At 32.3% G+C, this 22738-nt stretch overlaps 44 non-coding genes across 44 annotated transcripts; all 44 read right to left on the bottom strand.

Annotated features, from left to right (window-relative positions):
- Positions 1-137: 137 nt before the first annotated feature.
- Positions 138-210, bottom strand: Trnav-aac (transfer RNA valine (anticodon AAC)). The gene has a single exon. It is a non-coding gene; the product is annotated as a tRNA-Val (tRNA).
- A 96-nt stretch (positions 211-306) lies between these two features.
- Positions 307-379, bottom strand: Trnav-uac (transfer RNA valine (anticodon UAC)). Its single transcript has one exon. It is a non-coding gene; the product is annotated as a tRNA-Val (tRNA).
- An 841-nt stretch (positions 380-1220) lies between these two features.
- Trnav-cac (transfer RNA valine (anticodon CAC)) lies at positions 1221-1293 on the bottom strand. Its single transcript has one exon. It is a non-coding gene; the product is annotated as a tRNA-Val (tRNA).
- Positions 1294-1502: 209 nt separating this feature from the next.
- Trnav-uac (transfer RNA valine (anticodon UAC)) lies at positions 1503-1575 on the bottom strand. Its single transcript has one exon. It is a non-coding gene; the product is annotated as a tRNA-Val (tRNA).
- A 2667-nt stretch (positions 1576-4242) lies between these two features.
- Trnav-uac (transfer RNA valine (anticodon UAC)) lies at positions 4243-4315 on the bottom strand. Its single transcript has one exon. It is a non-coding gene; the product is annotated as a tRNA-Val (tRNA).
- A 152-nt stretch (positions 4316-4467) lies between these two features.
- Trnav-aac (transfer RNA valine (anticodon AAC)) lies at positions 4468-4540 on the bottom strand. Its single transcript has one exon. It is a non-coding gene; the product is annotated as a tRNA-Val (tRNA).
- A 209-nt stretch (positions 4541-4749) lies between these two features.
- Positions 4750-4822, bottom strand: Trnav-aac (transfer RNA valine (anticodon AAC)). The gene has a single exon. It is a non-coding gene; the product is annotated as a tRNA-Val (tRNA).
- Positions 4823-5031: 209 nt separating this feature from the next.
- Trnav-aac (transfer RNA valine (anticodon AAC)) lies at positions 5032-5104 on the bottom strand. Its single transcript has one exon. It is a non-coding gene; the product is annotated as a tRNA-Val (tRNA).
- A 96-nt stretch (positions 5105-5200) lies between these two features.
- Trnav-uac (transfer RNA valine (anticodon UAC)) lies at positions 5201-5273 on the bottom strand. The gene has a single exon. It is a non-coding gene; the product is annotated as a tRNA-Val (tRNA).
- A 782-nt stretch (positions 5274-6055) lies between these two features.
- Positions 6056-6128, bottom strand: Trnav-cac (transfer RNA valine (anticodon CAC)). Its single transcript has one exon. It is a non-coding gene; the product is annotated as a tRNA-Val (tRNA).
- A 213-nt stretch (positions 6129-6341) lies between these two features.
- Trnav-aac (transfer RNA valine (anticodon AAC)) lies at positions 6342-6414 on the bottom strand. Its single transcript has one exon. It is a non-coding gene; the product is annotated as a tRNA-Val (tRNA).
- Positions 6415-6510: 96 nt separating this feature from the next.
- Positions 6511-6583, bottom strand: Trnae-uuc (transfer RNA glutamic acid (anticodon UUC)). Its single transcript has one exon. It is a non-coding gene; the product is annotated as a tRNA-Glu (tRNA).
- Positions 6584-7585: 1002 nt separating this feature from the next.
- Positions 7586-7658, bottom strand: Trnav-cac (transfer RNA valine (anticodon CAC)). The gene has a single exon. It is a non-coding gene; the product is annotated as a tRNA-Val (tRNA).
- Positions 7659-7810: 152 nt separating this feature from the next.
- Positions 7811-7883, bottom strand: Trnav-cac (transfer RNA valine (anticodon CAC)). Its single transcript has one exon. It is a non-coding gene; the product is annotated as a tRNA-Val (tRNA).
- Positions 7884-8092: 209 nt separating this feature from the next.
- On the bottom strand, positions 8093-8165 carry Trnav-aac (transfer RNA valine (anticodon AAC)). The gene has a single exon. It is a non-coding gene; the product is annotated as a tRNA-Val (tRNA).
- A 96-nt stretch (positions 8166-8261) lies between these two features.
- Trnav-uac (transfer RNA valine (anticodon UAC)) lies at positions 8262-8334 on the bottom strand. Its single transcript has one exon. It is a non-coding gene; the product is annotated as a tRNA-Val (tRNA).
- A 748-nt stretch (positions 8335-9082) lies between these two features.
- On the bottom strand, positions 9083-9155 carry Trnav-cac (transfer RNA valine (anticodon CAC)). Its single transcript has one exon. It is a non-coding gene; the product is annotated as a tRNA-Val (tRNA).
- Positions 9156-9364: 209 nt separating this feature from the next.
- Positions 9365-9437, bottom strand: Trnav-aac (transfer RNA valine (anticodon AAC)). Its single transcript has one exon. It is a non-coding gene; the product is annotated as a tRNA-Val (tRNA).
- A 96-nt stretch (positions 9438-9533) lies between these two features.
- Positions 9534-9606, bottom strand: Trnav-uac (transfer RNA valine (anticodon UAC)). The gene has a single exon. It is a non-coding gene; the product is annotated as a tRNA-Val (tRNA).
- A 1037-nt stretch (positions 9607-10643) lies between these two features.
- Positions 10644-10716, bottom strand: Trnav-aac (transfer RNA valine (anticodon AAC)). The gene has a single exon. It is a non-coding gene; the product is annotated as a tRNA-Val (tRNA).
- A 221-nt stretch (positions 10717-10937) lies between these two features.
- On the bottom strand, positions 10938-11010 carry Trnav-aac (transfer RNA valine (anticodon AAC)). Its single transcript has one exon. It is a non-coding gene; the product is annotated as a tRNA-Val (tRNA).
- Positions 11011-11240: 230 nt separating this feature from the next.
- On the bottom strand, positions 11241-11313 carry Trnav-uac (transfer RNA valine (anticodon UAC)). Its single transcript has one exon. It is a non-coding gene; the product is annotated as a tRNA-Val (tRNA).
- An 898-nt stretch (positions 11314-12211) lies between these two features.
- On the bottom strand, positions 12212-12284 carry Trnav-cac (transfer RNA valine (anticodon CAC)). Its single transcript has one exon. It is a non-coding gene; the product is annotated as a tRNA-Val (tRNA).
- A 152-nt stretch (positions 12285-12436) lies between these two features.
- Positions 12437-12509, bottom strand: Trnav-aac (transfer RNA valine (anticodon AAC)). Its single transcript has one exon. It is a non-coding gene; the product is annotated as a tRNA-Val (tRNA).
- Positions 12510-12727: 218 nt separating this feature from the next.
- Trnav-aac (transfer RNA valine (anticodon AAC)) lies at positions 12728-12800 on the bottom strand. The gene has a single exon. It is a non-coding gene; the product is annotated as a tRNA-Val (tRNA).
- Positions 12801-12896: 96 nt separating this feature from the next.
- Positions 12897-12969, bottom strand: Trnav-uac (transfer RNA valine (anticodon UAC)). The gene has a single exon. It is a non-coding gene; the product is annotated as a tRNA-Val (tRNA).
- A 359-nt stretch (positions 12970-13328) lies between these two features.
- Positions 13329-13401, bottom strand: Trnav-cac (transfer RNA valine (anticodon CAC)). The gene has a single exon. It is a non-coding gene; the product is annotated as a tRNA-Val (tRNA).
- A 613-nt stretch (positions 13402-14014) lies between these two features.
- Trnav-aac (transfer RNA valine (anticodon AAC)) lies at positions 14015-14087 on the bottom strand. Its single transcript has one exon. It is a non-coding gene; the product is annotated as a tRNA-Val (tRNA).
- A 221-nt stretch (positions 14088-14308) lies between these two features.
- Positions 14309-14381, bottom strand: Trnav-aac (transfer RNA valine (anticodon AAC)). Its single transcript has one exon. It is a non-coding gene; the product is annotated as a tRNA-Val (tRNA).
- A 201-nt stretch (positions 14382-14582) lies between these two features.
- Trnav-uac (transfer RNA valine (anticodon UAC)) lies at positions 14583-14655 on the bottom strand. Its single transcript has one exon. It is a non-coding gene; the product is annotated as a tRNA-Val (tRNA).
- An 887-nt stretch (positions 14656-15542) lies between these two features.
- Positions 15543-15615, bottom strand: Trnav-cac (transfer RNA valine (anticodon CAC)). Its single transcript has one exon. It is a non-coding gene; the product is annotated as a tRNA-Val (tRNA).
- A 153-nt stretch (positions 15616-15768) lies between these two features.
- Positions 15769-15841, bottom strand: Trnav-aac (transfer RNA valine (anticodon AAC)). Its single transcript has one exon. It is a non-coding gene; the product is annotated as a tRNA-Val (tRNA).
- A 218-nt stretch (positions 15842-16059) lies between these two features.
- Trnav-aac (transfer RNA valine (anticodon AAC)) lies at positions 16060-16132 on the bottom strand. The gene has a single exon. It is a non-coding gene; the product is annotated as a tRNA-Val (tRNA).
- Positions 16133-16229: 97 nt separating this feature from the next.
- Trnav-uac (transfer RNA valine (anticodon UAC)) lies at positions 16230-16302 on the bottom strand. Its single transcript has one exon. It is a non-coding gene; the product is annotated as a tRNA-Val (tRNA).
- A 272-nt stretch (positions 16303-16574) lies between these two features.
- Positions 16575-16647, bottom strand: Trnav-cac (transfer RNA valine (anticodon CAC)). Its single transcript has one exon. It is a non-coding gene; the product is annotated as a tRNA-Val (tRNA).
- A 152-nt stretch (positions 16648-16799) lies between these two features.
- On the bottom strand, positions 16800-16872 carry Trnav-aac (transfer RNA valine (anticodon AAC)). Its single transcript has one exon. It is a non-coding gene; the product is annotated as a tRNA-Val (tRNA).
- Positions 16873-17176: 304 nt separating this feature from the next.
- On the bottom strand, positions 17177-17249 carry Trnav-cac (transfer RNA valine (anticodon CAC)). Its single transcript has one exon. It is a non-coding gene; the product is annotated as a tRNA-Val (tRNA).
- Positions 17250-17401: 152 nt separating this feature from the next.
- On the bottom strand, positions 17402-17474 carry Trnav-aac (transfer RNA valine (anticodon AAC)). The gene has a single exon. It is a non-coding gene; the product is annotated as a tRNA-Val (tRNA).
- A 209-nt stretch (positions 17475-17683) lies between these two features.
- Trnav-aac (transfer RNA valine (anticodon AAC)) lies at positions 17684-17756 on the bottom strand. The gene has a single exon. It is a non-coding gene; the product is annotated as a tRNA-Val (tRNA).
- Positions 17757-17852: 96 nt separating this feature from the next.
- On the bottom strand, positions 17853-17925 carry Trnav-uac (transfer RNA valine (anticodon UAC)). The gene has a single exon. It is a non-coding gene; the product is annotated as a tRNA-Val (tRNA).
- Positions 17926-18322: 397 nt separating this feature from the next.
- Positions 18323-18395, bottom strand: Trnav-aac (transfer RNA valine (anticodon AAC)). The gene has a single exon. It is a non-coding gene; the product is annotated as a tRNA-Val (tRNA).
- Positions 18396-19697: 1302 nt separating this feature from the next.
- Trnav-aac (transfer RNA valine (anticodon AAC)) lies at positions 19698-19770 on the bottom strand. The gene has a single exon. It is a non-coding gene; the product is annotated as a tRNA-Val (tRNA).
- Positions 19771-21730: 1960 nt separating this feature from the next.
- Trnav-aac (transfer RNA valine (anticodon AAC)) lies at positions 21731-21803 on the bottom strand. The gene has a single exon. It is a non-coding gene; the product is annotated as a tRNA-Val (tRNA).
- A 100-nt stretch (positions 21804-21903) lies between these two features.
- On the bottom strand, positions 21904-21976 carry Trnav-uac (transfer RNA valine (anticodon UAC)). The gene has a single exon. It is a non-coding gene; the product is annotated as a tRNA-Val (tRNA).
- Positions 21977-22738: the final 762 nt, after the last annotated feature.

Here is a 22738-nt window from a genome sequence, read left to right as displayed (position 1 = left end):
ACGCTGTGATTCACACATTTTTGCGAAGCGAATTGAATAACAAAAAACCACAAACACAAACTAAAATGTAAAAGCAAGGAAGGAGGTGTTAAAAACATATAATAATGGCAGAATCCGCAAATAAAAAAGGAAGAATTAGGTTTCGCCCGGGCTCGAACCGGGGACCTTCTGCGTGTTAAGCAGACGTGATAACCACTACACTACGAAGCCTCTTATAATAACATAACGCTGAATCAGTAAATTAAGTTTTTAAATAATAATTTAAAAAATATATTTTTCAATAAAAAAAAAAAATTAATCAAAAACAGGTTCCGCCCGGGCTCGAACCGGGGACCTTCTGCGTGTAAAGCAGACGTGATAACCACTACACTACGAAACCACGTAGAGCAACAATGTCGTTTACATAAAGTTTTTTAATCCATTTAAATTACAAATAAATATGGTAATAAGCACAAAGCTAATTATTATTATGATTATTGGTAAACATATTGAATACATAAGCACATATTGGTAAACATGTTGAATACCTAAGCACATATTGGTAAACATGTTGAATACCTAAGCACATATTGGTAAACATGTTGAATACCTAAGCACATATTGGTAAACATGTTGAATACCTAAGCACATTATTGGTAAACATGTTGAATACCTAAGCACATTATGGGTAAACATGTTGAATATCTAAGCACATATTGGGAAACATGTTGAATACATAAGCACATTATTGGTAAACATGTTGAATACCTAAGCACATTATTGGTAAACATGTTGAATACCTAAGCACATTATTGGTAAACATGTTGAATACCTAAGCACATTATTGGTAAACATGTTGAATACCTAAGCACATTATTGGTAAACAAGTTGAATACCTAAGCACATATTGGTAAAAATGTTGAATACCTAAGTAAATTATTGGTAAACAACATGTTGAATACAGAAGCACATTATTGGTAAACATGTTGAATACCTAAGCACATTATGGGCAAACATGTTGAATATCTAAGCACATATTGGGAAACATGTTGAATACCTAAGTAAATTATTGGTAAACAACATGTTGAATACCTAAGCACATTATTGGTAAACATGTTGAATACCTAAGCACATATTGGTAAGCATGTTGAATACCTAAGCACATTATTGGTAAACATGTTGCATACATAATTTTAAAAGGATATTTGTTTTTCAATTAAAAGAAATCAATTAAATAAAACAGGTTCCGCCCGGGCTCGAACCGGGGACCTTCTGCGTGTGAAGCAGACGTGATAACCACTACACTACGAAACCACTTACACCAACAATGTGGGTTACACAAAGTTTTTTAATCCATTTAGATTACAAATAGATATGGTAATAAGCACAAAGCCAAATAAATATGTGTAAAAGTGATAATTACCGATTACACAAAATAAGTATTTTAAAAAAGTAATAAAAATAAGATATACTGTAATATTATATTGCGTATACAGTACTTTTCACCATAAAGTTAAAAAAATAGGTTCCGCCCGGGCTCGAACCGGGGACCTTCTGCGTGTAAAGCAGACGTGATAACCACTACACCACGAAACCGCTTGTATAACGCTGTGATTCACACATTTTTTCGAAGCGAATTGAATAACAAAAAACCACAAACACAAACTAAAATGTAAAAGCAAGGAAGGAGGTGTTAAAAACATATAATAATGGCAGAATCCGCAAATAAAAAAGGAAGAATTAGGTTTCGCCCGGGCTCGAACCGGGGACCTTCTGCGTGTGAAGCAGACGTGATAACCAGTTTGAACTGTATCATAAGAACATTTCTGAACTCTTAAATTTACACTTCCCCCAAGTAACGATTAAAAGACTTCTTAAAGATAAGCCATGGGTAAATAATGCGTTTAAAGGTATCGTTTCTAGACGGCAAGCAGCTTTTGCAATTGACCCCATGTCTGCCGAATATAAGAAACTTAGAAACTTATCTAACCGAATGGCTAAATCTTTGAGAGGTGATTTTTATCGTAATAGTATTGCCCAGTTATTCTCGTCCGATTCTAAATCTTGGTGGAGGGGTATTAAACAATTTCTTAATCTCGGAAAGGGTACTAAGTACTTTAAAACTATGGCTAATGAATTATGTAACGGGAACGTATACGATCTTACCACGAAAATTAGTGGTTTTTTCCAGTCCCTGACTTCTGAGTTCAAACCTCTTGAACCAAAAACCAATGATTGTAACACTGTAGTACCACCCCATTTAATTATCACGCCAGAGACAATTGAGTCTAAGCTTAAACTTGTGAAATGTAATAAAGCCCCAGGCCCGGACGGAATCCCTCCGTGGGTACTACGTGATTTTGCCAATGTCCTTTCCAAGCCAATAAGTGCAATAGTTAACTCCAGTTTAAGGGAAGGGGTTCTCCCCATGCTTTGGAAGTCAGCCGATATAATCCCCATTCCAAAGGTTAACCCACCTAGGGTTCTTGAGAATGACTTGCGTCCTATTTCGCTGACTTCCACCACCATGAAAGTTATTGAAGGGATCGTAGGGGAAATGATTTGGGTCCAAATTAAAGATAAAATCAAGTTGAATCAATTTGGTTGCTCTAAGGGTGTCTCTACCACTGACGCTCTTATACTTTTGTTAACCGAATGCTTTAATGCTACTGATCAAGGAGATGAAATGAGATTATTATTGCTTGATTTCAAAAAGGCTTATGATTTAATTGACCATAATATATTAATTGATAAGTTGTATAATTTAGGGGTCGAAGACCATCTAATCTCTTGGATCTATGCTTTTCTATGTGATAGAAAACAACGTGTTAAACTAGGCGATGAATTGTCCCCTTGGACAGTCGTTAAGGGTGGTATCCCCCAAGGATCCTGGTTGGGGCCCATGTTGTTTATCATCTTTGTCGACGATCTTCTGGATGGGGTGCCGTGCATGAAATACATGGACGACACCTCCATCCATGAACGCGTCGGCAACGATGGGGCAACTGTACTCCAAACCACTCTTGACGAAACTGTCCAGTGGGCTAAGGATAACAATATGTACCTTAATATTAAGAAAACGAAAGAGATGAGAATTAGTTGTAAAAGGTCAAAGACTGCTTTTGAGCCACTCCATGTTGGAGATTGTAATCTGGAACGTGTTGACGAATTTAAACTTCTTGGTGTAATTATTTCTCATAATTTGTCATGGCAACCTCATATTGATCAAATGATTAGTAAATGTAATTCTAGAATGTACTTTCTCAAACAGGTGCGGAGGGCAGGCCTGGATGCCCCCGCACTTGTCCAATTTTATACTAGTATCATTAGACCAATATTAGAATATGCGGCCCCAGTTTGGGGATCAAATATTACGAAGCAACAGAATCAACAACTTGAACAAATTCAGAGAAGGGCCTTTAAATGTATTTTTCCGCATGCTACTTATTCCGATGCCCGCAGCTTCCTTGGTTTTTCTACCTTAGAAGACCGCCGTGTTCGACTGTGCAAGGATTTTTTTGTTAAAATCAAAGACCCCAGTCACAGATTGAATCATTTGTTACCGGAGGCTCCTTCTGCTGCTTATAATCTTAGAAGACTCCGTGAGTTCTGTATCCCTAGAGTTAAAACTAACCGTTCAAAAACGTTTATTATTAATCACGGATTATTCCAAAAATGGTAAACATTTTGTGTTATGTTTCCGCGACCTTCCGTACCTTTGTGTGTAAATATTATTGAAAATTTTTGAAGTTTTTAACATTTTTTAAATTTGTAAACATTTTTAATACTTTTAAATTTTTATCCTGCAGGCCTATGTCTTTAACAATTTGAATTTTATATTTATTGTTTTTGTAATAAGTTTTAATTGTAATTTTGTTTTAATTTTTTTATTGTATGTTCTACATTTCTGAATGTCTTTTATATTTGTATATTGCATTTTATTTTTCTGAGAGAAACGCTTCTGTTAAACTTCAATCTTTCGTTTGATTGCAATAAAGTTCTATTCGTATTCATTCGTATTCGTATTCATTCGTAACCACTACACTACGAAACCACTTACACCAACAATGTGGGTTACACAAAGTTTTTTAATCCATTTAAATTACAAATAGATATGGTAATAAGCACAAAGCCAAATAAATATGTGTAAAAGTGATAATTACCGATTACACAAAATAAGTATTTTAAAAAAGTAATAAAAATAAGATATACTGTAATATTATATTGCGTATACAGTACTTTTCACCATAAAGTTAAAAAAATAGGTTCCGCCCGGGCTCGAACCGGGGACCTTCTGCGTGTAAAGCAGACGTGATAACCACTGCACCACGAAACCGCTTGTATTAAAATAACGCTGTGATTCACACATTTTTTCGAAGCGAATTGAATAACTAAAAACCACAAACACAAACTAAAATATAAAAGCAAGGAAGGAGGTGTTAAAAACATATAATAATGGCAGAATCCGCAAATAAAAAAGGAAGAATTAGGTATCGCCCGGGCTCGAACCGGGGACCTTCTGCGTGTTAAGCAGACGTGATAACCACTACACTACGAAACCACTTACACCAACAATGTGGGTTACACAAAGTTTTTTAATCCATTTAAATTACAAATAGATATGGTAATAAGCACAAAGTCAAATAAATATGTGTAAAAGTGATAATTACCGATTACACAAAATAAGTATTTTAAAAAAGTAATAAAAATAAGATATACTGTAATATTATATTGCGTATACAGTACTTTTCACCATAAAGTTAAAAAAATAGGTTTCGCCCGGGCTCGAACCGGGGACCTTCTGCGTGTTAAGCAGACGTGATAACCACTACACTACGAAACCACTTACACCAACAATGTGGGTTACACAAAGTTTTTTAATCCATTTAAATTACAAATAGATATGGTAATAAGCACAAAGCCAAATAAATATGTGTAAAAGTGATAATTACCGATTACACAAAATAAGTATTTTAAAAAAGTAATAAAAATAAGATATACTGTAATATTATATTGCGTATACAGTACTTTTCACCATAAAGTTAAAAAAATAGGTTCCGCCCGGGCTCGAACCGGGGACCTTCTGCGTGTTAAGCAGACGTGATAACCACTACACTACGAAGCCTCTTATAATAACATAACGCTGAATCAGTAAATTAAGTTTTTAAATAATAATTTAAAAAATATATTTTTCAATAAAAAAAAACAATTAATCAAAAACAGGTTCCGCCCGGGCTCAAACCGGGGACCTTCTGCGTGTAAAGCAGACGTGATAACCACTACACTACGAAACCACGTAGAGCAACAATGTCGTTTACATAAAGTTTTTTAATCCATTTAACTTACAAATAAATATGGTAATAAGCACAAAGCTAATTATTATTATGATTATTGGTAAACATATTGAATACCTAAGCACATATTGGTAAACATGTTGAATACCCAAGCACATATTGGTAAACATGTTGAATACCTAAGCACATTATGGGTAAACATGTTGAATACCTAAGCACATTATTGGTAAACATGTTGAATACATAAGCACATTATTGGTAAACATGTTAAATACCTAAGCACATTATTGGTAAACATGTTGAATACCTAAGCACATTATTGGTAAACATGTTGAATACCTAAGCACATTATTGGTAAACATGTTGAATACCTAAGCACATTATTGGTAAACATGTTGAATACCTAAGCACATTATTGGTAAACAAGTTGAATACCTAAGCACATATTGGTAAAAATGTTGAATACCTAAGTAAATTATTGGTAAACAACATGTTGAATACCGAAGCACATTATTGGTAAACATGTTGAATACCTAAGTAAATTATTGGTAAACAACATGTTGAATACCTAAGCACATTATTTGTAAACATGTTCAATACCGAAACACATTTGGTAAACATGTTGAATACCTAAGTAAATTATTGGTAAACAACATGTTGAATACCTAAGCACATATTGGTAAGCATGTTGAATACCTAAGCACATTATTGGTAAACATGTTGAATACATAATTTTAAAAGGATATTTGTTTTTCAATTAAAAGAAATCAATTAAATAAAACAGGTTCCGCCCGGGCTCGAACCGGGGACCTTCTGCGTGTGAAGCAGACGTGATAACCACTACACTACGAAACCACTTACACCAACAATGTGGGTTACAAAAAAGTTTTTTAATCCATTTAAATTACAAATAGATATGGTAATAAGCACAAAGCCAAATAAAGATGTGTAAAAGTGATAATTACCGATTACACAAAATAAGTATTTTAAAAAAGTAATAAAAATAAGATATACTGTAATATTATTATATTGCGTATACAGTACTTTTCACCATAAAGTTAAAAAAATAGGTTTCGCCCGGGCTCGAACCGGGGACCTTCTGCGTGTTAAGCAGACGTGATAACCACTACACTACGAAGCCTCTTATAGTAACATAACGCTGAATCAGTAAATTAAGTTTTTAAATAATAATTTAAAAAATATATTTTTCAATAAAAAAAACCAATTAATCAAAAACAGGTTCCGCCCGGGTTCGAACCGGGGACCTTCTGCGTGAAAAGCAGACGTGATAACCACTACACTACGAAACCACGTAGAGCAACAATGTAGTTTACATAAAGTTTTTTAATCCATTTAAATTACAAATAAATATGGTAATAAGCACAAAGCTAAATAAACATGTGTAAAAGTGATAAAACATGTAGAATACCTAAGCATATTATTGGTAAACATGTTGAATACCTAAGCACATAATGGTAAACATGTTGAATACCTAAGCACATTATTGGTAAACATGTTGAATACCTAAGCATATTATTGGTAAACAACATGTTGAATACCTAAGCACATTATTGGTAAACATGTTGAATACATAAGCACATTATTGGTAAACAACATGTTGAATACCTAAGCACATTATTGGTAAACATGTTGAATACCTAAGCACATATTGGTAAACATGTTGAATACCTAAGCACATTATTGGTAAAGAACAAGTAGAATACCTAAGCACATTATTGGTAAACATGTTGAATACCTAACCACATATTGGTAAACATGTTGAATACCTAAGCACATATTGGTAAACATGTTGATTACCTAAGCACATATTGGTAAACATGTCGATTACCTAAGCACATATTGGTAAACATGTTGATTACCTAAGCACATTATGGGTGAACATATTGAATACCTAAGCACATCATTGGTAAACATGTTGGATACCTAAGCACATATTGAGAAACATGTTGAATACCTAAGCACATTATTGGTAAACATGTTGAATACCTAAGCACATATTGGTAAACATGTTGAATACCTAAGCACATACATGTTCAATACCGAAACACATTATTGATAAACATGTTGAATACCTAAGTAAATTATTGGTAAACAACATGTTGAATACCTAAGCACATTATTGGTAAACATGTTGAATACATAAGTAAATTATTGGTAAACAACATGTTGAATACCTAAGCACATTATTGGTAAACATGTTGAATACCTAAGCACATTATTGGTAAACATGTTGAATATCTAATTTTAAAAGGATATTTTTTTTCAATTAAAAGAAATCAATTAAATAAAACAGGTTCCGCCCGGGCTCGAACCGGGGACCTTCTGCGTGTGAAGCAGACGTGATAACCACTACACCACGAAACCGCTTGTATTACAATAACGCTGTGATTCACACATTTTTGTGAAGCGAATTGAATAACAAAAAACCACAAACACAAACTAAAATGTAAATGCAAGGAAGGAGGTGTTAAAAACATATAATAATGGCAGAATCCGCAAATAAAAAAGGAAGAATTAGGTTTCGCCCGGGCTCGAACCGGGGACCTTCTGCGTGTGAAGCAGACGTGATAACCACTACACTACGAAACCACTTACACCAACAATGTGGGTTACACAAAGTTTTTTAATCCATTTAAATTACAAATAGATATGGTAATAAGCACAAAGCCAAATAAATATGTGTAAAAGTGATAATTACCGATTACACAAAATAAGTATTTTAAAAAAGTAATAAAAATAAGATATACTGTAATATTATATTGCGTATACAGTACTTTTCACCATAAAGTTAAAAAAATAGGTTTCGCCCGGGCTCGAACCGGGGACCTTCTGCGTGTTAAGCAGACGTGATAACCACTACACTACGAAGCCTCTTATAATAACATAACGCTGAATCAGTAAATTAAGTTTTTAAATAATAATTTAAAAAATAAATTTTTCAATAAAAAAAAACAATTAATCAAAAACAGGTTCCGCCCGGGCTCGAACCGGGGACCTTCTGCGTGTAAAGCAGACGTGATAACCACTACACTACGAAACCACGTAGAGCAACAAAGTCGTTTACATAAAGTTTTTTAATCCATTTAAATTACAAATAAATATGGTAATAAGCACAAAGCTAATTATTATTATGATTATTGGTAAACATATTGAATACCTAAGCACATATTGGTAAACATGTTGAATACCTAAGCACATATTGGTAAACATGTTGAATACCTAAGCACATTATTGGTAAACATGTTGAATACCTAAGCACATTATGGGTAAACATGTTGAATATCTAAGCACATATTGGGAAACATGTTGAATACCTAAGCACATTATTGGTAAACATGTTAAATACCTAAGCACATTATTGGTAAACATGTTGAATAGCTAAGCACATTATTGGTAAACATGTTGAATACCTAAGCACATTATTGGTAAACATGTTGAATACCTAAGCACATTATTGGTAAACATGTTGAATACCTAAGCACATTATTGGTAAACAAGTTGAATACCTAAGCACATATTGGTAAAAATGTTGAATACCTAAGTAAATTATTGGTAAACAACATGTTGAATACCGAAGCACATTATTGGTAAACATGTTGAATACCTAAGTAAATTATTGGTAAACAACATGTTGAATACCTAAGCACATTATTTGTAAACATGTTCAATACCTAAGCACATATTGGTAAGCATGTTGAATACCTAAGCACATTATTGGTCAACATGTTGAATACATAATTTTAAAAGGATATTTGTTTTTCAATTAAAAGAAATCAATTAAATAAAACAGGTTCCGCCCGGGCTCGAACCGGGGACCTTCTGCGTGTGAAGCAGACGTGATAACCACTACACTACGAAACCACTTACACCAACAATGTGGGTTACACAAAGTTTTTTAATCCATTTAAATTACAAATAGATATGGTAATAAGCACAAAGCCAAATAAAGATGTGTAAAAGTGATAATTACCGATTACACAAAATAAGTATTTTAAAAAAGTAATAAAAATAAGATATACTGTAATATTATATTGCGTATACAGTACTTTTCACCATAGAGTTTAAAAAATAGGTTTCGCCCGGGCTCGAACCGGGGATCTTCTGCGTGTTAAGCAGACGTGATAACCACTACACTACGAAGCCTCTTATAATAACATAACGCTGAATCAGTAAATTAAGTTTTTAAATAATAATTTTAAAAATATATTTTTCAATAAAAAAAAACAATTAATCAAAGACAGGTTCCGCCCGGGCTCGAACCGGGGACCTTCTGCGTGTAAAGCAGACGTGATAACCACTACACTACGAAACCACGTAGAGCAACAATGTAGTTTACATAAAGTTTTTAATCCATTTAAATCACAAATAAATATGGTAATAAGCACAAAGCTAAATAAACATGTGTAAAAGTGATAAAACATGTTGAATACCTAAGCACATTATTGGTAAACATGTTGAATACCTAAGCACATATTGGTAAACATGTTGAATACCTAAGCACATATTGGTAAACATGTTGAATACCTAAGCACATATTGGTAAACATGTTGAATACCTAAGCACATATTGGTAAACATGTTGAATACCTAAGCAATTATTGGTAAACATGTTGAATACCTAATTTTAAAAGGATATATGTTTTTCAATTAAAAGAAATCAATTATATTAAACAGGTTTCGCCCGGCCTCGAACCGGGGACCTTCTGCGTGTGAAGCAGACGTGATAACCACTAAACCGCTTGTATAACAATAACGCTGTGATTCACACATTTTTGCAAAGCGAATTAAATAACAAAAAACCACAACAGCAAACTAAAATTTAAAAGATATGACGAGGTCGTAAAAATATATAGGTATATCAATAATGGCAGAATCCGCATACAAAATATTTCAAATAATAATTTTTAAAAGATATATGTATATTTTTCAATAACAAAAAAAAATGTCAAATCCGCAATTTCAGTACTTTAATTTTTTTTTTAAATTTCTATAAAATACCATGGTCCTCTAATATGGTATACTTTAAGTCAATCCTTACTAAATTCAAATAACTTAAATAAATTTAAGTCCACTTATAAATATTTCATTTTATCACTGTACAGATCCAATTAATTTATCTTCTTTTATCTGCAAATAAAAATGATTAGTACAGGTATTGGACGTTTGTCCTCTTGTTGTTTGTATTTCCTGTAGCGTAATTGTAAATTATAAACAAATTTGGTAATAAGCACAAAGCTAAATAAACATGTGAACGATTCCACAAAATAAGTATTAAAAAAAATAAAACGAGATATATCTATATCATATTACGAATACAGTACTTTTCACCATAATGTTAAAAAAAAAATATAGGTTTCGCCCGGGCTCGAACCGGGGACCTTCTGCGTGTTAAGCAGACGTGATAACCACTACACCACGAAGCCACATATAATAACGTAACGCTGTGGTGTGGGTTACACATTGTGGCTACTTAATTAAACAAATTAATTAATAAAAAAGCACAAAAACAAACCAAAATTTAAAAGCTATGACGGCAAATCTTGAAAGAAATATGTATATCGATAGGGATGAATCAGTAAATTAAGTTTTTAATTAATAATTTTAAAAAGATATTTTACAATAAAAAAAAAAAGGTAGAAAAAATAGGTTTCGCCCGGGCTCGAACCGGGGACCTTCTGCGTGTTAAGCAGACGTGATAACCACTACACCACGAAGCCGCATATAACAAGGTAATGCTGTGGTGCGGGTTACAAATTGTGGCTTCTTAATTAAACAAATTAATTAATAAAAAAGCACAAAAACAAACCACAATTTAAAGGCTAGGACGGCAAGTCTTGAAAAGAAGTATGTATATCAATAACAGCTGAATCAGTAAATGAAGTTTTTTAATAACAATTTAAAAAGATAAAAAGATACTCTTCAATAAAAAAAAATGTAATCAAAGTTCAGGTTCCGCCCGGGCTCGAACCGGGGACCTTCTGCGTGTAAAGCAGACGTGATAACCACTACACCACGAAACCAATTATAGTATTCCAATGAAAATAGCGATCTTAATCAAATTGAGGGCGCTTTTTGAAATTGGAGTTCCGAGCGGTTGCTTTGCAAAAGTTCAATGTACTCTGTACTAGACGAATAAACATTGAATGACAACCTAATAACATGTCTCTAATTAAAGACCTGTAAACAATGTAAAGGCAAATAATTATTGATAACTATGATTTCACTATTAAAATGAATCTAATGATTACAAGGATACCGGGGAATGCCGCTTTGTTTTATGTAAACATGATAACCACTACACTACAAAACCACGTAGAGCAACAATGTAGTTTATATAAAGTTTTTTAATCCATTTAAATTACAAATAAATATGGTAATAAGCACAAAGCTAAATAAACATGTGTAAAAGTGATAAAACATGTAGAATACCTAAGCACATTATTGGTAAACATGTTGAATACCTAAGCACATATTGGTAAACATGTTGAATACCTAAGCACATATTGGTAAACATGTTGAATACCTAAGCACATTATTGGTAAACATGTTGAATACCTAAGCACATCATTGGTAAACATGTTGAATACCTAAGCATATTATTGGTAAACATGTTGAATACCTAAGCACATTATTGGTAAACAAGTTGAATACCTAAGCACATTATTGGTAAACATGTTGAATACCTAAGCACATATTGGTAAACATGTTGAATACCTAAGCACATACATGTTCAATACCGAAGCACATTATTGGTAAACATGTTGAATACCTAAGCACATTATTGGTAAACATGTTGAATACCTAAGCACATATTGGTAAACATGTTGAATACCTAAGCACATTATTGGTAAACATGTTGAATACTTAATTTTAAAAGGATATTTGTTTTTCAATTAAAAGAAATCAATTAAATAAAACAGGTTCCGGCCGGGCTCGAACCGGGGACTTTCTGCGTGTGAAGCAGACGTGATAACCACTACACCACGAAACCGCCTGTATAACAATAACGCTGTGATTCACAAATTTTTGCGAAGCGAATTGAATAACAAAATACCACAAACACAAACTCAAATGTAAAAGCAAGGAAGGAGGTGTTAAAAACATATAATAATGGCAGAATCCGCAAATAAAAAAGGAAGAATTAGGTTTCGCCCGGGCTCGAACCGGGGACCTTCTGCGTGTTAAGCAGACGTGATAACCACTAAATTACGAAACCACTTACACCAACAATGTGGGTTACACAAAGTTTTTTAAACCATTTAAATTACAAATAGATATGGTAATAAGCACAAAGCCAAATAAAATATGTGTAAAAGTGATAATTACCGATTACACAAAATAAGTATTTTAAAAAAGTAATAAAAATAAGATAATTATACTGTGTATTATATTGCGTATACAGTAGCCTACTTTTCACCATAAAGTTACAAAAATAGGTTTCGCCCGGGCTCGAACCGGGGACCTTCTGCGTGTTAAGCAGACGTGATAACCACTACACTACGAAGCCTCTTATAATAACATAACGCTGAATCAGTAAATTAAGTTTTTAAATAATAATTTTAAAAATATATTTTTCAATAAAAAAAAACAATTAATCAAAGACAGGTTCCGCCCGGGCTCGAACCGGGGACCTTCTGCGTGTAAAGCAGACGTGATAACCACTACACTACGAAACCACGTAGAGCAACAATGTAGTTTACATAAAGTTTTTAATCCATTTAAATCACAAATAAATATGGTAATAAGCACAAAGCTAAATAAACATGTGTAAAAGTGATAAAACATGTTGAATACCTAAGCACATTATTGGTAAACATGTTGAATACCTAAGCACATATTGGTAAACATGTTGAATACCTAAGCACATATTGGTAAACATGTTGAATACCTAAGCACATATTGGTAAACATGTTGAATACCTAAGCACATATTGGTAAACATGTTGAATACCTAAGCAATTATTGGTAAACATGTTGAATACCTAATTTTAAAAGGATATATGTTTTTCAATTAAAAGAAATCAATTATATTAAACAGGTTCCGCCCGGGCTCGAACCGGGGACCTTCTGCGTGTGAAGCAGACGTGATAACCACTACACCACTAAACCGCTTGTATAACAATAACGCTGTGATTCACACATTTTTGCAAAGCGAATTAAATAACAAAAAACCACAACAGCAAACTAAAATTTAAAAGATATGACGAGGTCGTAAAAATATATAGGTATATCAATAATGGCAGAATCCGCATACAAAATATTTCAAATAATAATTTTTAAAAGATATATGTATATTTTTCAATAACAAAAAAAAATGTCAAATCCGCAATTTCAGTACTTTAATTTTTTTTTTTAATTTCTATAAAATACCATGGTCCTCTAATATGGTATACTTTAAGTCAATCCTTACTAAATTCAAATAACTTAAATAAATTTAAGTCCACTTATAAATATTTCATTTTATCACTGTACAGATCCAATTAATTTATCTTCTTTTATCTGCAAATAAAAATGATTAGTACAGGTATTGGACGTTTGTCCTCTTGTTGTTTGTATTTCCTGTAGCGTAATTGTAAATTATAAACAAATTTGGTAATAAGCACAAAGCTAAATAAACATGTGAACGATTCCACAAAATAAGTATTAAAAAAAATAAAACGAGATATATCTATATCATATTACGAATACAGTACTTTTCACCATAATGTTTAAAAAAAAATATAGGTTTCGCCCGGGCTCGAACCGGGGACCTTCTGCGTGTTAAGCAGACGTGATAACCACTACACCACGAAGCCACATATAATAACGTAACGCTGTGGTGTGGGTTACACATTGTGGCTACTTAATTAAACAAATTAATTAATAAAAAAGCACAAAAACAAACCAAAATTTAAAAGCTATGACGGCAAATCTTGAAAGAAATATGTATATCGATAGGGATGAATCAGTAAATTAAGTTTTTAATTAATAATTTTAAAAAGATATTTTACAATAAAAAAAAAAAGGTAGAAAAAATAGGTTTCGCCCGGGCTCGAACCGGGGACCTTCTGCGTGTTAAGCAGACGTGATAACCACTACACCACGAAGCCGCATATAACAAGGTAATGCTGTGGTGCGGGTTACAAATTGTGGCTTCTTAATTAAACAAATTAATTAATAAAAAAGCACAAAAACAAACCACAATTTAAAGGCTAGGACGGCAAGTCTTGAATCAGTAAATGAAGTTTTTTAATAACAATTTAAAAAGATAAAAAGATACTCTTCAATAAAAAAAAATGTAATCAAAGTTCAGGTTCCGCCCGGGCTCGAACCGGGGACCTTCTGCGTGTAAAGCAGACGTGATAACCACTACACCACGAAACCAATTATAGTATTCCAATGAAAATAGCGATCTTAATCAAATTGAGGGCGCTTTTTGAAATTGGAGTTCCGAGCGGTTGCTTTGCAAAAGTTCAATGTACTCTGTACTAGACGAATAAACATTGAATGACAACCTAATAACATGTCTCTAATTAAAGACCTGTAAACAATGTAAAGGCAAATAATTATTGATAACTATGATTTCACTATTAAAATGAATCTAATGATTACAAGGATACCGGGGAATGCCGCTTTGTTTTATGTAAACATGATAACCACTACACTACGAAACCACGTAGAGCAACAATGTAGTTTATATAAAGTTTTTTAATCCATTTAAATTACAAATAAATATGGTAATAAGCACAAAGCTAAATAAACATGTGTAAAAGTGATAAAACATGTAGAATACCTAGGTAAACATGTTGAATACCTAAGCACATATTGGTAAACATGTTGAATACCTAAGCACATATTGGTAAACATGTTGAATACCTAAGCACATTATTGGTAAACATGTTGAATACCTAAGCACATCATTGGTAAACATGTTGAATACCTAAGCATATTATTGGTAAACATGTTGAATACCTAAGCACATTATTGGTAAACAAGTTGAATACCTAAGCACATTATTGGTAAACATGTTGAATACCTAAGCACATATTGGTAAACATGTTGAATACCTAAGCACATACATGTTCAATACCGAAGCACATTATTGGTAAACATGTTGAATACCTAAGCACATTATTGGTAAACATGTTGAATACCTAAGCACATATTGGTAAACATGTTGAATACCTAAGCACATTATTGGTAAACATGTTGAATACTTAATTTTAAAAGGATATTTGTTTTTCAATTAAAAGAAATCAATTAAATAAAACAGGTTCCGCCCGGGCTCGAACCGGGGACTTTCTGCGTGTGAAGCAGACGTGATAACCACTACACCACGAAACCGCTTGTATAACAATAACGCTGTGATTCACAAATTTTTGCGAAGCGAATTGAATAACAAAAAACCACAAACACAAACTAAAATGTAAAAGCAAGGAAGGAGGTGTTAAAAACATATAATAATGGCAGAATCCGCAAATAAAAAAAGGAAGAATTAGGTTTCGCCCGGGCTCGAACCGGGGACCTTCTGCGTGTTAAGCAGACGTGATAACCACTAAATTACGAAACCACTTACACCAACAATGTGGGTTACACAAAGTTTTTTAAACCATTTAAATTACAAATAGATATGGTAATAAGCACAAAGCCAAATAAAATATGTGTAAAAGTGATAATTACCGATTACACAAAATAAGTATTTTTAAAAAGTAATAAAAATAAGATAATTATACTGTGTATTATATTGCGTATACAGTAGCCTACTTTTCACCATAAAGTTACAAAAATAGGTTTCGCCCGGGCTCGAACCGGGGACCTTCTGCGTGTTAAGCAGACGTGATAACCACTACACTACGAAGCCTCTTATAATAACGTAACGCTGAATCAGTAAATTAAGTTTCTAAATAATAATTTAAAAAATATATTTTTCAATTAAAAAAAAAAAATTAATCAAAAACAGGTTCCGCCCGGGCTCGAACCGGGGACCTTCTGCGTGTAAAGCAGACGTGATAACCACTACACTACGAAACCACGTAGAGCAACAATGTAGTTTACATAAAGTTTTTTAATCCATTTAAATTACAAATAAATATGGTAATAAGCACAGAGCTAAATAAACATGTGTAAAAGTGATAAAACATGTAGAATACTTAAGCATATTGTTGGTAAACATTTTGAATACCTAAGTAAATTATTGGTAAACAACATGTTGAATACCTAAGCAGATTATTGGTAAACATGTTGAATACCTAATTTTAAAAGGATATTGGTTTTTCAATTAAAAGAAATCAATTATATTAAACAGGTTCCGCCCGGGCTCGAACCGGGGACCTTCTGCGTGTGAAGCAGACGTGATAACCACTACACCACGAAACCGCTTGTATAACAATAACGCTGTGATTCACACATTTTTGCGAAGCGAATTGAATAACAAAAAACCACAAACACAAACTAAAATGTAAAAGCAAGGAAGGTGGTGTTAAAAACATATAATAATGGCAGAATCCGCAAAGAAAAAAGGAAGAATTAGGTTTCGCCCGGGCTCGAACCGGGGACCTTCTGCGTGTTAAGCAGACGTGATAACCACTACACTACGAAACCACTTCCACCAACAATGTGGGTTACACAAAGTTTTTTAATCTATTTAAATTACAAATAAATATGGTAATAAGCACAAAGCTAAATAAACATGTGTAAAAGTGATAAAACATGTAGAATACTTAAGCATATTGTTGGTAAACATTTTGAATACCTAAGTAAATTATTGGTAAACAACATGTTGAATACCTAAGCACATTATTGGTAAACATGTTGAATACCTAAGCAGATTATTGGTAAACATGTTGAATACCTAATTTTAAAAGGATATTTGTTTTTCAATTAAAAGAAATCAATTATATTAAACAGGTTCCGCCCGGGCTCGAACCGGGGACCTTCTGCGTGTGAAGCAGACGTGATAACCACTACACCACGAAACCGCTTGTATAACAATAACGCTGTGATTCACACATTTTTGCGAAGCGAATTGAATAACAAAAAACCACAAATACAAACTAAAATGTAAAAGCAAGGAAGGAGGTGTTAAAAACATATTATAATGGCAGAATCCGCAAAGAAAAAAGGAAGAATTAGGTTTCGCCCGGGCTCGAACCGGGGACCTTCTGCGTGTTAAGCAGACGTGATAACCACTACACTACGAAACCACTTACACCAACAATGTGGGTTAAACAAAGTTTTTTAATCCATTTAAATTACAAATAGATATGGTAATAAGCACAAAGCCAAATAAATATGTGTAAAAGTGATAATTACCGATTACACAAAATAAGTATTTTAAAAAAGTAATAAAAATAAGATATACTGTAATATTATATCGCGTATACAGTACTTTTCACCATAAAGTTACAAAAATAGGTTTCGCCCGGGCTCGAACCGGGGACCTTCTGCGTGTTAAGCAGACGTGATAACCACTACACTACGAAGCCTCTTATAATAACATAACGCTGAATCAGTAAATTAAGTTTTTAAATAATAATTTAAAAAATATATTTTTCAATAAAAAAAACCAATTAATCAAAAACAGGTTCCGCCCGGGCTCGAACCGGGGACATTCTGCGTGTAAAGCAGACGTGATAACCACTACACTACGAAACCACGTAGAGCAACAATGTAGTTTACATAAAGTTTTTTAATCCATTTAAATCACAAATAAATATGGTAATAAGCACAAAGCTAAATAAACATGTGTAAAAGTGATAAAACATGTAGAATACCTAAGCATATTATTGGTAAACATGTTGAATACCTAAGCACATATTAGTAAACATGTTGAATACCTAAGCACATTATAGGTAAACATGTTGAATACCTAAGCACATCATTGGTAAACATGTTGAATACCTAAGCATATTATTGGTAAACATGTTGAATACCTAAGCACATTATTGGTAAACAAGTTGAATACCTAAGCACATTATTGGTAAACATGTTGAATACCTAAGCACAAAAACATATAATAATGTCAGAATCCGCAAATAAAAAAGGAAGAATTAGGTTCCGCCCGGGCTCGAACCGGGGACCTTCTGCGTGTTAAGCAGACGTGATAACCACAACACTACGAAACCACTTACACCAACAATGTGGGTTACACAAAGTTTTTTAATCCATTTAAATTACAAATAGATATGGTAATAAGCACAAAGCTAAATAAACATGTGTAAAAGTGATAAAACATGCAGAATACCTAAGCATATTATTGGTAAACATGTTGAATACCTCAGCACATATTGGTAAACATGTTGAATACCTAAGCACATTATGGGTAAACATGTTGAATACCTAAGTAAATTATTGGTAAACAACATGTTGAATACCTAAGCACATTATTGGTAAACATGTTGAATACCTAAGCACATTATGGGTAAACATATTGAATACCTAAGCACATTATTGGTAAACATGTTGGATACCTAAGCACATTATTGGTAAACATGTTGAATACCTAAGCACATATTGGTAAACATGTTGAATACCTAAGCACATTATTGGTAAACATGTTGAATACCTAAGCACATATTGGTAAACATGTTGAATACCTAAGCACATTATTGGTAAACATGTTGAATACCTAATATTAAAAGGATGATTGATAAGGTGATTTCACAAAATGGCGTATAAATGACGTCACGGATGAGTGATCACGCTGAAAAGCTTATTAGGATTAAGTTATATTATTTGAAAGATATTATTAAATTTTGGTAATCATTGACATTAAACTTTTTGAGATAATTGTTACACAAAATAGTGTACAGAAACAATAACATTAAAGATTTGATACAATAGCAATAGGTGATCATTTTATTCTAAATGATCACCTAAAAAACCACAAAAGCAAACTAAAATTTAAAAGATGTAACGAGGTCGTAAAAATATATAGGTATATCAATAATGGCAGAATCCGCATACAAAATATTTCAAATAATAATTTTTAAAAGATATATGTATATTTTTCAATAACAAAAAAAATGTCAAGTCCGCAATTTCAGTACTTTAATTTTTTTTTTAATTTCTATAAAATACCATGGTCCTCTAATATACTTTAAGTCAATCCTTACTAAATTTGAATAACTTAAATAAATTCAAGTCCACTTATAAATATTTCATTTTATCACTGTACAGATCCAATTAATTTATCTTCTTTTATCTGCAAATAAAAATGATTAGTACAGGTATTGGACGTTTGTCCTCTTGTTGTTTGTATTTCCTGTAGCGTAATTGTAAATTATAAACAAATTTGGTAATAAGCACAAAGCTAAATAAACATGTGAACGATTCCACAAAATAAGTATTAAAAAAAATAAAACGAGATATATCTATATCATATTACGAATACAGTACTTTTCACCATAATGTAAAAAAAAAAATATAGGTTTCGCCCGGGCTCGAACCGGGGACCTTCTGCGTGTTAAGCAGACGTGATAACCACTACACCACGAAGCCAGATATAATAAAGCTCCGCTGTGGTGTGGTTTACACATTGTGACCTCTTAATTAAACAAATTAATTAATAATAATTTTAAAAAGATATTTTTCAATAAAAAAAACGTGTAAAGCAGACGTGATAACCACTACACTACGAAACCATGTACAGCAACAATGTGGGTTACATACAATTTTTTTAATCTATTTAAATTACAAATAAATATGGTAATAAGCACAAAGCTAAATAAACATGTGTAAAAGTGATAATGACCGATTAAAAAAATAAGTATTTAAAAAAATAATAAAAATAAGATATACTGTATATTATATTGCGTATATACAGTACTTTTCACAATAAAGTTTAAAAAAAATAGATTTCGTCTGAGCTCGAACACATATTGGTAAAAGTTAAATACCCAAGCACATTATTGGTAAACATGTTGAATACCCAAGCATATTATTGGTAAACATGTTGAATACCCAAGCACATTATTGGTAAACATGCACGAAGCCACATATAATAACGTAACGCTGTGGTGTGGGTTACACATTGTGGCTACTTAATTAAACAAATTAATTAATAAAAAAGCACAAAAACAAACCAAAATTTAAAAGCTAGGACGGCAAATCTTGAAAGAAATATGTATATCGATAATGGATGAATCAGTAAATTAAGTTTTTAATTAATAATTTTAAAAAGATATTTTTCAATAAAAAAAAAAGTTAAGAAAAAATAGGTTTCGCCCGGGCTCGTACAGAAACAATGTGGGTTACATACAATTTTTTAATCTATTTAAATTACAAATAAATATGGTAATAAGCACAAAGCTAAATAAACATGTGTACAAGTGATAATTACTGATTAAAAAAATAAGTATTAAAAAAAATAATAAAAATAAGATATACTGTATATTATATTGCGTATATACAGTACTTTTCACAATAAAGTTTTAAAAAAAAATAGGTTTCGCTCGGGCTCGAACCGGGGACCTTCGACGTGTTAAGCAGACGTGATAACCACTACACCACGAAGCCAGATATAATAACGCTCCGCTGTGGTGTGGGTTACACATTGTGACCTCTTAATTAAACAAATTAATTAATAATAATTTTAAAAAGATATTTTTCAATAAAAAAACGTGTAAAGCAGACGTGATAACCACTACACTACGAAACCACGTACAGCAACAATGTGGGTTACATACAATTTTTTTAATCTATTTAAATTACAAATAAATATGGTAATAAGCACAAAGCTAAATAAACATGTGTAAAAGTGATAATGACCGATTAAAAAAATAAGTATTTTAAAAAATAATAAAAATAAGATATACTGTATATTATATTGCGTATATACAGTATACTTTTCACAATAAAGTTTAAAAAAAATAGGTTTCGTCTGAGCTCGAACACATATTGGTAAAAGTTAAATACCCAAGCACATTATTGGTAAACATGTTGAATACCCAAGCACATTATTGGTAAACATGTTGAATACCCAAGCACATTATTGGTAAACATGCACGAAGCCACATATAATAACGTAACGATGTGGTGTGGGTTACACATTGTGGCTACTTAATTAAACAAATTAATTAATAAAAAAGCACAAAAACAAACCAAAATTTAAAAGCTAGGACGGCAAATCTTGAAAGAAATATGTATATCGATAATGGATGAATCAGTAAATTAAGTTTTTAATTAATAATTTTAAAAAGATATTTTTCAATAAAAAAAAAGTTAAGAAAAAATAGGTTTCGCCCGGGCTCGTACAGAAACAATGTGGGTTACATACAATTTTTTAATCTATTTAAATTACAAATAAATATGGTAATAAGCACAAAGCTAAATAAACATGTGTACAAGTGATAATTACTGATTAAAAAAATAAGTATTTAAAAAAATAATAAAAATAAGATATACTGTATATTATATTGCGTATATACAGTACTTTTCACAATAAAGTTAAAAAAAAAATAGGTTTCGCCCGGGCTCGAACCGGGGACCTTCTGCGTGTTAAGCAGACGTGATAACCACTACACCACGAAGCCAGATATAATAAAACAACGCTGTGGTGTGGGTTACACATTGTGACCTCTTAATTAAACAAATTAATTAATAATCATTTTAAAAAGAAATTTTTCAAGAATCAGGTTCCGCCCGGGCTCGAACCGGGGACCTTCTGCGTGTAAAGCAGACGTGATAACCACTACACCACGAAACCAATTACAGTAACTTCAATGAAAAATGCGATCTTAATCAAATTGAGGGCGCTTTTTGCAAATTGGAGTTCCGAGCGGTTGCTTTGCAAAAGTTCAATGTACTCTGTACTAGACGAATAAGCATTGCATGACAACCTAATCATATATCTCTAATGAAAGACCTGTAAAGGCAACTAATTATCGATAACTATGATTTCACTATTAAAATTAATCTAATGATTACAAGGATACCGGGGAATGCCGCTTTGTTTTATGTTAACATTTCTTACTATTTCTATTTCGGCGGTAATGAATAAAAATCAATATTATTATGTCAATAAGGAATAGTTAATGTTAGTAACTGGAATGTAGAATACATGCATCTTAGGTCTAAGAGAAATATAAAAATATGACCGAATTAAAGATATATTTTCCTCCTGAAAAATTATTTGCTGGATATGTCATTTTAATTTCACATATTAGTTGATCACTTTGATCATCAAAAACTGGATCGAAAAAAAATGATTTACCTGAAAAAAAATGTAACTGACAGCAAAAAAATGCCTAAATTGTCTGTCAGACAATGGTTTTTTATTAAAACAAACCATTTCTTTTGTCTTTTCATAAGTGAAATTATTATTTTTTTCTTCAGAGGTGAATAGGCCTAGCTTTATTAAAACTGCAAAATGGCTTATTAAAGTCTTTAATTTAAAGGTCAAGTTCAATATTGAATAGCGAAACGTGGTAGATCTACACTAATATAATCAAACATCGTATACATCTGT

Source organism: Antedon bifida, chromosome 9, assembly GCF_963402885.1.
Source record: "Antedon bifida chromosome 9, ecAntBifi1.1, whole genome shotgun sequence".
NCBI classification, from domain to species: domain Eukaryota; kingdom Metazoa; phylum Echinodermata; class Crinoidea; order Comatulida; family Antedonidae; genus Antedon; species Antedon bifida.
The sequence above is the reverse complement of the archived record's forward strand: the minus strand, read 5'-3'. Positions and strand labels throughout refer to the sequence as shown.